Source organism: Lithobates pipiens, unplaced genomic scaffold (assembly GCF_037356315.1).
Source record: "Lithobates pipiens isolate NorthernLeopardFrog02 unplaced genomic scaffold, aLitPip1_a1.2 Scaffold_18, whole genome shotgun sequence".
NCBI classification, from domain to species: Eukaryota; Metazoa; Chordata; class Amphibia; order Anura; family Ranidae; genus Lithobates; species Lithobates pipiens.
Genome location: NW_027507758.1, coordinates 437446737 through 437459769, shown reverse-complemented (window position 1 = coordinate 437459769; position 13033 = coordinate 437446737).

Sequence of the window (13033 nt, the reverse complement as noted above, 5' to 3'; positions counted from 1 at the left end):
TTATGGGTGGAATATTACAGTTAAACATACCTAGGAATATATTTAACCTATTTCAGATAAGAATATGTATATATTTACTTATTTTTCTACATGGGGATTATGGGTGGAATATTGTAGTTAAATATACATAGGAATATATTTAACCTATTTTTGATAAGAATTTGCATATAATTGTTTTTATACATGGGGATTATGGGTGGAAAAATACTGTTAACCACTTGCCGACCGGCTCAGGCCAATATACGTTGGCAGAATGGCACGGTGTGCAAAACAACGTATAACATGCATATCGTTATTTTTCTACATGGGGTTATGGTGGAATTTAATATTTACACCTAATAAGGAACATATTTAACCTGTTTCTGCTAAGAATATGCATATACTTATTTTTCTACATGGGGATTATGGGAGGAATATCATAGGTAAAATATACCTAGGAACATATTTAACCTATTTTTGATAAGAATTTGCATATAATTGTTTTTCTACATGGGGATTATGGGTGGAAAATTACAGTTAACCACTTGCCGACTGGCTCATGCCAATATACGTTGGCAGAATGGCACGGTGTGCAAAACAACATACCTGTACTTCACTCCATCATCGGCAGCTAGCAGGCACGCCGCACGCCTGGAGGCGGCAAGTGTGCCCATGGGTCCCACAGACTCAGTGTCCACTGGTGGCCCAGGATCATAGCAAGGAGAGGAAGAATGGGGAGATGCCTATGTAAATAAGGCATTTCCCTGTTCTGCCTAACAACATGACAGGGATCTACTGCTCCCAGTGATCGGGAGCAGTGATCTGTCATGTTCTAGTGAGCCCACCCCCCCTACAGTGAGGGAACACACTTAACCCCTTGATCGCCCCCGACCCCCCCCCCCCCCCCCAGTGTTCAACCCCTTTCCTGTCAGTGACATTTACACAGTAATCAGTGCTATAATCATTTTTATAGCACTGATCGTTGTACAAATGTCAATGGTCCCAAAATAGTGTCAAAAATGTCGATCTGTCCGCTGTAATATCGCAGTCACGGTAAAAATTGCAGATCACCACCAATACTAACAAAAAATAAATAAAGATAAAAATCCCATAAATCTATCCCTATTTTGTAGACAAGATAACTTTTACACAAACCAATCAATATACACTGCTTGCGTTTTTTTCTTTTCTCCAAAAATATGTAGAAGAATACATATTTGCCTAAACTCAGGAAGCAATTATTTTTTTTTTTATATATATATTTTTTGGGGATATTTATTATAGCAAAAAGTTAAAAAATATTGCTTTTTTTTCAAATTTTTTTCAAACTTTACGCAATTTTTTGTTTATAGTGCAAAAAATAAAAACCGCAGAGGTGATCAAATACACCAAAAGAAAGCTTTATTTGTGGGGGAAAAAAGGACGTTGGATACAACGACGCATGACCATGCAATCGTCAGTTAAAGCGATGCAGTGCCGTATTGCATAAAAGGGCTTGGTCAGGAAACCTGACACTCAGTCAAACAGCCAGCACTTCCACTGGCTGATCACAGAGGAGGGCAAAGACTGAACCAGCTCTGTCTGCCTCTATCATATAGGAAACAAAGCGATTAGCATACATTACTCTGGTTTCCCCCGGCACCGGTTTTAAAAATGGAAAGCATTTGATCAACATGATCTTGGTGAGATCAAATGCTTTTAAAGGCAGAGGAGAGATCTGGGGTCACCATAAAGAGTATTTGTCAATGCCTCTTATTGTCACATGGCATGTTTACTTTCTTTGTGACAGCAATAAAAGTGATAAAAAAATTTAATAAAATTCAAAGCGACAGTGTAAAATAAAATAAAAAAATGACTAAAAAAATGCAAATACACAAGTCGGTGCCGCAGAAACGCAAGCAACGATCAACTCACACATCTGAGGTATCACTATGAACGTCAAGTCACGGATAGCACTGGACCTCCTGTGAAAATCTAAAGTGGTAACCTGTAAATGATTTAAAGTGTTACATATGGCTAATAACATTTAATCCGTCTGTTGCTGTTGCACCGGCATGCGCAATTTTAAAGCATGATGTTTGGTATCTATTTACTCTGCGTAACATTATCTTTTACATTTTATAAGGATTATGGTTATATATTGTGGGTTTTTTTTTTTATTAAAAAGGTATATTTGTTCCCAAAAGATTGCAAAAACTGCTGTGTAAATACCATGGGACATAAAAAATTGTAACACCCAGAAACGCATTCTCTAGTGCCTTTGCTTCAAAAAATATATATAATGTTTGAGGCTGGGTTCACACTGCACACCAGAGCGGCTCACAGCAGGGGTCCGGTACGTCCCCATTCACTGCTTCAGATCCAATTTCATCTAAAAAAATTGCTGAATTCGGACATGAAACGGACCAGAAGATGCAAAGGACCCCAGTGCAATTCGCACCGGAGCTGCTCCAGGGGATATGAACCGGCTCCATAGAGAGCTGGTCACAGTCTTCTGCTATGTGAATTAGATTGACATCTAGTGAGAGTTCTGAGTATTGCAGCCTATTATCCCATCATCCCAATATGCAGTTTAGTCTGTCCCCAGTATAAGCACTTGAAGGGTTTTTGATACTTTAAAGCAAAAAAAAAAAAAAAAGTAAGCACAGGAATAAATTAATTCCCAACTTGTTAATAGCAATACATTATAGAAGATAACAGATGATAGGAATGTACAGTATCTCAAAAAAGTGAGTACACCACTCACATTTTTGTAAATATTTTATTATATCTTTGTATGTGACAACACTGAAGAAATTACACTTTGCTACAATGTAAAGTAGTGAGTGTACAACTTGTATAACAGTGTAAATTTGCTGCACCCTCAAAATAACTCAACACACAGCCAATAATGTCTTTACCTCTGGCAACAAAAGTGAGTACACCCCTAAGTGAAAAGGTCCAAATTGGGCCCAAAGTGTTAATATTTTGTGTGGCCACCATTATTTTCCAGCACTACCATAACACTCTTGGGCATGGAGTTTACCAGAGCTTCATAGGTTGCCACTGGAGTCCTCTTCCACTCCTCCATGATGACATCACAAAGCTGGCGGATGTTAGAGACCTTGCGGTCCTCCATCTTCCATTTGAGGCTGCCCCACAGATGCTCAATAGAGTTTAGGCCTGGAGACATGCTTGGCCAGTCCATTACCTTTACCCTCAGCTTCTTGAGCAAGGCAATGGTCATCTCGGAGGTGTGTTTGGGGTCGTTATGTTGGAATACTGCCCTGCGGCCCAGTCTCCGATCATGCTCTGCTTCAGTATGTCACAGTACATGTTGGCATTCATGGTTCCCTCAATGAATTGTAGCACTCCGGTGTCCCCCCTAGGTATTAGCCGCTCACCTTAGAGAGCGTGACCTTGCTGTTTAAGCTTGGTCAATGCAAGCATTAGAGTCTATAAATGGTTCAGCAATATATTCAGAATCCCTCTTGTGCCTCGGTATATCAATAGAGAGAGGAGGACTTCATAGTGCAGTATGTAAAATTTGTTTATTTATAAACACATTAAAATCCCACAAAGGGTACTCACATTACTATGGTGCGTCAGAGCGCCACTCTAAAACAGCATAAATCAGCGGGATACAATGGCCGATAACGGGTGGTGTGCTGATCGTATTCGGCAGGGTCACTGCCTAGCATTCCGTCCTGTCCCCTTCTCCAACACATGTCATATTGCTCCCTGAGGAAGATACGGAAAACCCCTTGTATTGACATGTGTTGGGGAAGAGGACAGGATGGAAGAAGCGAGGAAAAAATCATACAGTGATGAAAACAATAGTAATACAGCTTCTTCTGTACCCTGGCACTTAATGAGCATTTAACCCTTACAGTGCTAGAGAGGGGGAACTACAGGGTAATTTTGTTGTTGTGCCTGGAGTTGGGCTTTAGGGAAACTGTCCATTTCAAATTTTGACTGTCATTAACCTATACATTACCCACTTGCTGACTACCCTGTAGCAGTTTTTGCTGCTACATGGTGGCAGCTGTGTACCCGATCACGTATATATACGTGATCCTGCACTTGCTGGCTGCTGCGCGTTTTTTTACAGCAGAAGCCGATCTGTGGGTGTCAGGCGTTCAATGTCCGCCGACACCTGGCGATCTCTGCCTATGTAAACAAGGCAGAGTTCCATTCTGACAGGGGGGAAGGGATGGATTCTGTGTTCCTGCAAAGAACACTGGCTAGGCACACAGTTAACCTTGTGATCACCCTAGATTTTTAACCCCTTCCCAGCCAGTGTCAGTACAGTGATAGTGCATATTTTTAGTACTGATCACTGTATTAGTGTCAGTGGTTCCAAAAAGTGTCAAAAGTGTCAGTTAGGCCCCTTTCACACTACCGTGGCTTCAAAGTCATGCAATTTTGCCATGATTTTGAGACTGCAATTTTGACGCTATTTCAGGTAGTGCCTGTGTAAGTATGAGGTCTATGGACCTCAACTTGCATCAAAATCAGACCAAAGTAATACATGGACCACTTTGAAGTCGCACAGATATGAATAGTAAATCATGGGGTGTGGCTTGTCTTGCAACTTGGGACTGCAACAAGTGTGAAAGAGGCCTTAGTGTCCGATTGTCTGCCGCAATATTGCAGTCCCGCTATAAGTTGCTGATCGCTGCCATTATTAGTGTAGCTGTACCCCCGTAGGAGCTGCTGCTGCCCAGCCAGGCACACACTTTTCATTCGCTCAGAAACATGAAAGCAGTTCTTACACTTTTTTTTTGTTTTATTGAGGGAAATTAATCTTGGATGGGGAACTTATGAAATGCCCAGGTGATTAAAGTTAAAGTTGGGACTACTATATACATCACAGTGTATGTACTCCTCTTCTCCTCCTGCACATTGCTTCCTTTCTCTTTTCAGACTAACGTAGGCCTGACATTGGCTCAGCCAGACCCAAAGCAAAGGCCACACCCAAGCCCAGGTCCAAGGTCACCCCCCTCCAGACTGGGGAGCTCCTTCAAAGGCCCCTAACAGCCTAACACTTCATCTCCATCTTCCACCCGATACAACTACTCCCCAGCCCCAGCTGGGTTGACCCTGGGTATTTAGGGGGCCTTACCGCTTCCAATCCAGACTGGAGATTGGTCAGGGCTCCTTAGAACACCCCAGGTGGCTCCACCTCCCCTCCCCATCTCTCTTTCCAGAAAATACCAGAACATTCTAGAAAGAAGTGGGAGGTCCTAGTGACACCACCAGTGAGTCACCCAGCACTACTCTAGGTCACTCCCAATCCAGATCACCAAAACACAGCCAAGCCTGGAAATGTACCTACTCTAAAAAAAACTCTAAAAAAAAACCTGCATTATTATTCTGATCTTCATTCATACAAAATACAGTACATGTGTAATATGTAACGTTGGCTAATCTCCATGTTAATAAAAAAAGCATAAACTGAGAAGACATTTTATAAAAATTTTCAGATATTTATAGATTGCTCACATCAAGGAGATCAAATTTAATATATAAAAAAGGTAAAAATTGAAATGGATTGGATTGATTTTCATTCAGATAATCAAATTCAGCAACAATTTAATGCCATTTAATGTATGTTTTTCAATTTTTTGATCAAGGCAACACAATATGGCTTTATGTAAACATAACACTACTAGTCATCATTTAATTGAATAAATTGAATGGACTTTGGAGTGTTATGTTTACTATCTCTTTCTTTCATTACAGTCCCAATTTTGAAAAAAAAGAACAATATTTTTTACTTTCTGGTCTAAAACACATTCAATAAAAAATTTTTTAAAAATCAAATTTCTTCATCAATTTAGGCCAATATGTATTCTGCTACATATTTTTGGTAAAAAAATCCCAATAATTGTACATTGATTAATGATTGGTTTGTCCAAAAGTTATAGCATCTACAAACTTTGGGATTTTTTTATTTATTTATATTTTTTACTAGTAATGGTGGCGATTAGCGACTTATAGCGGGAAAGCAATATTGCGGCAGACAAACCGGACATCTAACTGACATTTTTGACACTTTTTTGGAGAATAGTGACCAGTGCTAAAAATATGCACTGTCACTGTACTAATAACAATTCACAAAAAAAAGTGTCAAAAATAAAAATGTCCCATGATGTAAATCCATCTCACGCCGCTGACAAGCCAAAAAAAAAAAAAAAAAAAAAGCTGCAACAGCTCCGCCTCCATGGGAGGCTCCCACCGAGTGACGCTTTTTCTCTGTGACAGCTGTTATATAGCTGAGGGCGGGGCCACCCGGGGATGTAAACTGGCAACCCCACCTTCCTCTGACATCACATGGTGTCAGAGGGGCAGGGTCACCCATTTACATCACCGGGTGGCCCCACCAGTTCATCAAATGCTATATACTTCATCATAGAATATGGCAATGATGATAATGAAAATAATACATAGTCACAGTACCGCTTCAAATCCTGACAACACGGGGTTAACCATGATGTATGGATATGTCGGAACCTAATGTGGAGGTGGAAGATACCAAGCTTCAGACTGCTGAGGACAATTGATGGCAAGAGGACGCCGCTCTTATTGCTGCAGCCGCTGGTATAAACGCAGAACACAGGGACTGCTCTCTGACCCCCAATACCGCAGTGCCTCGTCGGCTGCCGTCAGACGGTACGCAAGCTCAGTACGTTACTATGGCGACCGTGAGTCACGGTCGCCACAGTAACGTACTGAGCTTGCGTACCGCTGTATTCTGTCCCTGACCAAAGGTGGACCTCCGCTTAGAAATGTCATTTTGCTGTGGTACTGTTCTAAACATGGGAAAACTGTGCCACTTTACAGACATACTATAGACATTCATCAAGCACGATATTTAAAAGAATATTTCATTTTTATTGTTTCACTTTAAGCATTATTAAAATCACTGCTACTGAAAAAACAGAGTTTTTTTTTAAACTTTTTTTGCATTGATACATGTCCCCTGGGACAGGACCCAGGTCCCCAAACACTTTTTATGGCAATAAATTGCATATAAGATTTTAGAATGAGCACTTTTGTTTTTTCATGTTAATGTCCCATAGACTTTAACAGTGTTCTGCGGCTTTCAAATTTGCCGCAAACACCGCATAATGTTCGCTGTTCGGCGAACACCCATTGTTCGGGTCGAACTTAGGTTTGACTCAAACATCAGGCTCATCCTTCGTTGATTTCCCCTTCTCTATGCTGCTCTGTGTGTTTTCTCCCTTATGGTGCCTCCAGTGAAGCCTCTCCTCAAGCTCCTACCCCCTGAACTGTACTGGCTGTCAGCTCATCAGCTGACTTTCTGCTTTAGTGAAGGGGAGGGGGCTTTATCCACTATGCTGACTCTGCCTCTGTGTTTTTCCCAGAAAGGCAGAGCACCGCACGGAGCGAAGGATGACATCATCAGAGATCGATTCGGCCAACTCGCAGCATCAGTACAGCATTGTGAACATCTGAATCGCAATGCATCGATGCTTTGATTATATTCAACACCCCTAATGTACATGGGAGATATCTTTAAGCAGCTTGTGGTATGCTTTGTTATGGAACAGTATGATCTTCACGGATATAGCAGGTTTCTGTGTCTGTGATGTCACTTCTCCTCCTGGCTGAATTCTAATGTTCTCTGACTTCCTGTTTCCTTCTTTTTCCAGTCCTGACCCTTCATGTCTCATGATCCTTTGAGCCTCTGTCATTTCAGGGAAGGCTATGGGAGTCACTTGTACCAGATGTGGGAGTTGATGTGGGTGGGTCCTAGGGTTACTTTGGGTGTTTCTGGGCCTTCCTGTGGGTGGTGAAAGGTGTAAATGTGTCATACTTCCTCCTGTGTCATTCCTGTCTTGCTGCATGCCAAAGAATAATGGCTACAGAGGGAGGGTATGGGAGGTTATTATGAAGGTGTTTTCTTCATATGTAAATGAATCAGTACAAGTTGGCCAGTGGCAAAAGCTTGTGAGCTTCATTTTTGAAGTGCCACAGTGCATGGTCTTAAAAGTTTAACAATAGCTAAAAAAAGAGTGCATGAAAAATGTTGAAACCACTACCCCGCATTCCCAGAACTCATATCTCCATTTCCTCCCCCTTCTTTTGAAGACTGCAGAGTAGCCATGACTAGAGTATCCCAGATAACTTCCTTCTAACTGTTACGGATCCATCATACCCCTTTACCTTCTTTAAAATAAGAGACCACACCGTTCTTATGGAGTATAAATGGCCATAACAGCCTTTTATTAACCAGATAAAATAAAACTCCAAAATAACTTTATAAAACAAAGTAATAACAACCATGAGAAACAACATGTTTCAACCCACGTTTATTGGTCAGTGACGTAGCTATCTCCTCTTTCACCGAATATATATATATATATATATATATATATATATATATATATATATATTTATGGTGTGGAGCCCTCTGACCGACATGGTTAAGGATGACAAACAAGGTTAACATAAACTCGCTTACTTGAAATGGACCTGAAAGTGTGCCCTGATCTGACGTACGGTATACCAAAATAAGGGGGCATACCTTAGATAGAAAGTGGGTGATAAATGAAATGAATGTGAATGGAGTGAAATGAGTACTCTCATGAGGAGTATGATGCTGAGAAATGCCCTGAAAAAGGGGATGGGTGGGTGGGTATCGCGCACCGGAACCGACGAGGAGGACAGGCGAGCGGGCTGGTTATATATTCCACCGGGCTCCTCCCATAATTTCAGGCCACCATACTGGCCTTTCTATTTATGGTGTGGAGCCCTCTGACCGACATGGTTAAGGATGACAAACAAGGTTAACATAAACTCGCTTACTTGAAATGGACCTGAAAGTGTGCCCTGATCTGACGTACGGTATACCAAAATAAGGGGGCAAAATCATTCAGGTAGGGGTTGTATTTTATTGATCCAAGTTTGTTACTGGGTGCGCTCGACAAAGGCCTGGGTCGTCTCCGCTTGCGGATTGAGTATGTAGCGGGCGAAACAGGTGGACCTCCATCAGCCCAACTTCTTGATAATGTGAGTAGGACAGAGGTGAAGGACACCCGGGAGTATCCTGACATGTTCCACCGGGCAGCGTTCAGAGGTTTAGTGAGAAATGGCAGAAGAGGACTAACTCCTGGTTGATCAGCCAAAAGGGGCCGACAGGCGCGTGAAAATGGCGACCGGGTACCGACGGTTGTTGGACTTATAGCGGTGTATGTCCGAACCCGAGCCAAGCTGCTGCGTCTTGGAGACCGCTAAGTGTAAGGCGAGATGGTCTTCGTATCGGACCAGGTGGTGCTGGTACAGCATGCGTGCCGTGAGGCTACAACAAGTAAACTTGCTTGGCCGTAAGAAGCCGTAGAAGGCCAGGTGTATGGCTGCTTGTAAATGACACCAATGTGGAGACCGAAAAGGTGAAGTAGCCAGGAAATCTGACGTATTCCTAAACGTCTCCTGAGATAGGCGGTCGTTTTGGTGCCGGTCATCGGCTGGCGCTTCCTGGATACCGCGCATAACAGCCCGAACGGCGTGGTAAAATAAGAAGGGTACGGTAGGGTCCTGGAGGGACGTAAGATGTTGTACACCGGTCATGTATAGCCGGATCGTATTAAAGGACGACGCCAACTGCGAGTGGCAGTAGGAAATGAAGGCTGTGACTTGCTTGACACGGGACGTCTCTGTACTGTGACACGTGACGAAGTTGGTTAAAGGCCCTCCAGGCTGATTGATAGGCCTTGAGGGTATTGCGGGAAAGGGAGTGATCAAACGAGTTGGGTAGCCGCTAGGAGGTGAGGGGCTAATCCAGAGTCAGTTGAGACCAGTCCGGGATAGCTGCTGATGTTGGTCCGGCTCCGGGTGCCTGAATGAAAACGCGACAAGGTTAAAGCGGGAGAGGGCGTCCGCTGCCTGATTGAACTTACCGGGGATAAAGGAAGAATGGATGTAGAACTGAAACAACAACAAGAGCTGGACCAGTCGACGTAGGAAGTACATAACCAACAGAGAGGGCGCGTTGGCGCAGCCCGGAATTGCCAGTAACTGGGGAGGCCAGGGAGCTGCGAGCCAGAGGTGGCCAAAAATCAGCGGCAAGCCCGTGGAGGCCGCTGCGTCAGTCATCACCTGGGGAGAAAGGGAGGACGCGAAGGGAATGAACAGAGAGACGTCACTCCCAGACGATAGGAATTCCTCCCGCATAGCAAGGGCTGCTATTGCCGCGGGGACCCGGCTGAGGATTTGCTCTGGATCCTGTGAGAGAGACAGTAAGACCAATCGGCGTGACACAGAGGCGCGACCCCTGAAGGATGACGTGCATAGGGACGCTCGACATGCCGTGAAGGGGCTGTAGGTGTCTTTTGGATGACTAAACTGGGGAATATGCGAGGATATTATATGTCCGTAAAGATGGCAGTTGTAATGGGCGAGCATCAGCCGAAGATTATGGGCTGACGCCTCTGGACGCATCGTAGTGGGGATCTTGCTGTATGGGCTGTAACAACAGATGGTTCTCTGAGCATTGTAAGAATAAGAAATGTTGAACGCTGGCTAGAAATAGCCTGGGCGTGCTACAGGAAGAAGTCAGTCGCGTATGACAACATGATGCTGGTGCGGACGGAGGTTGAACTCAACTGCCCCAAGGAAGAGACAGACAGACAGGCGACAGTGAGTGGCTTGTAAGAAAGGCCACAGGAGACGAGTGGCCAATTAAGTGCTGCTGAAAATGAGGTGTAGCCAGTTAGCGTACCACTGAGAACGTGCTTGCAACCAACGATTGCAAGAAGTTATGCTAAGTCGCGAGCCTTGGCATGACTAAAGGTTGTGTTTGCACGTGTGCTTGCGACAACTGCCCGGGAGTTTGTCGGAGGAGATGTGTACGTGGTGACTGTGAGCAATTCGCGTTACCGCATGTGCACTGCGAAGACTGCGGGAGTTATGCTTGCATGTATGTTAGGACGCGTGCTTGCGACGGTTGCAAGATGTTACTCAGTATGCGTGCTTGCCATGATTGCAAGATGTTATGCTAGGACGCGTGCTTGCGACGGTTGCAAGATGTTACCCAGGATGCGTGCTTGCCATGATTTGCAAGACGTTATGCTAGGACGCGTGCCTGCAGCGATTGCAAGGATTTACAGTAGGCTTCGTGGGTAGCTAGGCCGGAAAAGACAGAAGTCCATCCGGTCCAACCACAATTGAAATAATAAGGTATCACACCACCCGACACCCCAATTCTACGCCCGCAGCTGATCCAGAGGAAGGCAAAAAAACCCCAACAGAGCATGGCCAATTTGCTACAGTAGGGGAAAAAATTCCTTCCTGACCCCTCGAGAGGCAATCGGATTTTCCCTGGATCAACTATGCCTATAAGTATAAGTACCCTGTAATACAACGAACATTTAGGAAGGTATCCAGGCTTCCCCCAAAGCAACCTATTGAGCAGGCAGAAGTGCCTGCCAGCAATGATTGCCATAAGTTGTGCCCGGACATCAGCTTGCAATGATTGCAAGAGGCTTATGCTTGAATGCGTGCTTGTCATGATTGCAAGAGGTCTACGCTTGAATGCGTGCTTGCAACGATCGCTAGAGGTGTATGCTCGAATGCGTGCTTGCAACGATTGAAAGAGGTCTATGCTCGAATGCGTGCTTGCAACGATTGCAAGAGGTTTATGCTCGAATGCGTGCTTGCAACGATAGCAAGAGGTTTGTGCTCGAATGCGTGCTTGCAACGACCGCAAGAGGTTTATGCTCGAATGCGTGCTTGCAATGACTGCAAGAGCTCTATGCACGAACGCGTGCTTGTAATGAGTGTAAGAGGTCTACGCTCGAATGCGTGCTTGTAACGAGTGCAAGAGGTCTAGGCTCGAATGCGTGCTTGCGACGACTGCAAGAGGTCTCTGCTCGTATGCGTGCTAGTACAATGATTGCGATTAGTCTATCTCTGGATGCGTGCTTGCAACGATTGCCAGAAGTCTACGCTTGGATGTGTATTTACGACGATTGCACGAAGTTTACGCTTGAATGTGGAGAAAAACAACGCAACACGCCTAAACGAAGCTGTTTTTCCTTTTTGAGGCAACTTTATAATGAAATGAGGCCGAGGAGCAAGGCCCCCCTGGTAGGCATCCAAACCTTAAAAATCAACTGGACCCAAACCGGGGAGCGGCATGTGATAGTGAGATGAGAGAAGCTGCCATGACAGAGATCCGGATCGCCATGCCACAACTTTGCGACTGAGCACGAAACGGATTCTGGAGCATGTACTGAAATGAGGCCGTTCCTGGGGCACGCCGAGACGAATTTGGTACACCGAAGTGACTATTCGTACCGGAACGTGATAGGTGAAATGAAATGAAAACCCATGACAAAGACAAGAATCAGAGGACGAGGCCCTTGAACCAACGGATGAATCCTGTCCTTGGAGCATGTACTGAAATGAGGCCATTCCTGGGGCACGCCGGGATGAATTTGGTACACAGATGTGACTATTCGTACCGGAACGTGATAGGTGAAATGAAATGAAACCCATGACAAAGACAAGAATCGGAGGACGAGCCCTTGAACCAAACAGATGAGTCCTGTCCTTGGAGCATGTACTGAAATGAGGCGTAACAGCTGGGCGCACCGGAACGAATCGGTGCATAAATAAATGCGACAGGATTCGAATCGGAGCGTAATAAGTGACCGAAATGATATCCCATGACAGAGACAAGATTCAACGACTGGACTGACGGTAGCAAATAATGAATCCGTCTCTGGCGCATGTACTGAAATGAGGCGTAGCAGCTGGGCACGCCAGAACGAATCGGTGCATAGTAACATGCGACAGGATTCGAATTGGAGTGTAATAAGTGACAGAAATGATATCCCATGACAGAGACAAGATTCAACGAGTGGACCGATGGTAGCAAATAATGAATCCGTCTCTGGCGCATGTACTGAAATGAGGCCATTCCTGGGGCACGCCGAGACGAATTGGTCCATGAACATGACTATTCGTACCGGAACGTGATAGGTGAAATGAAATGAAACCCATGACAAAGACTGGAATCAGAAGACGAGCCCATGCACCTAAGAAA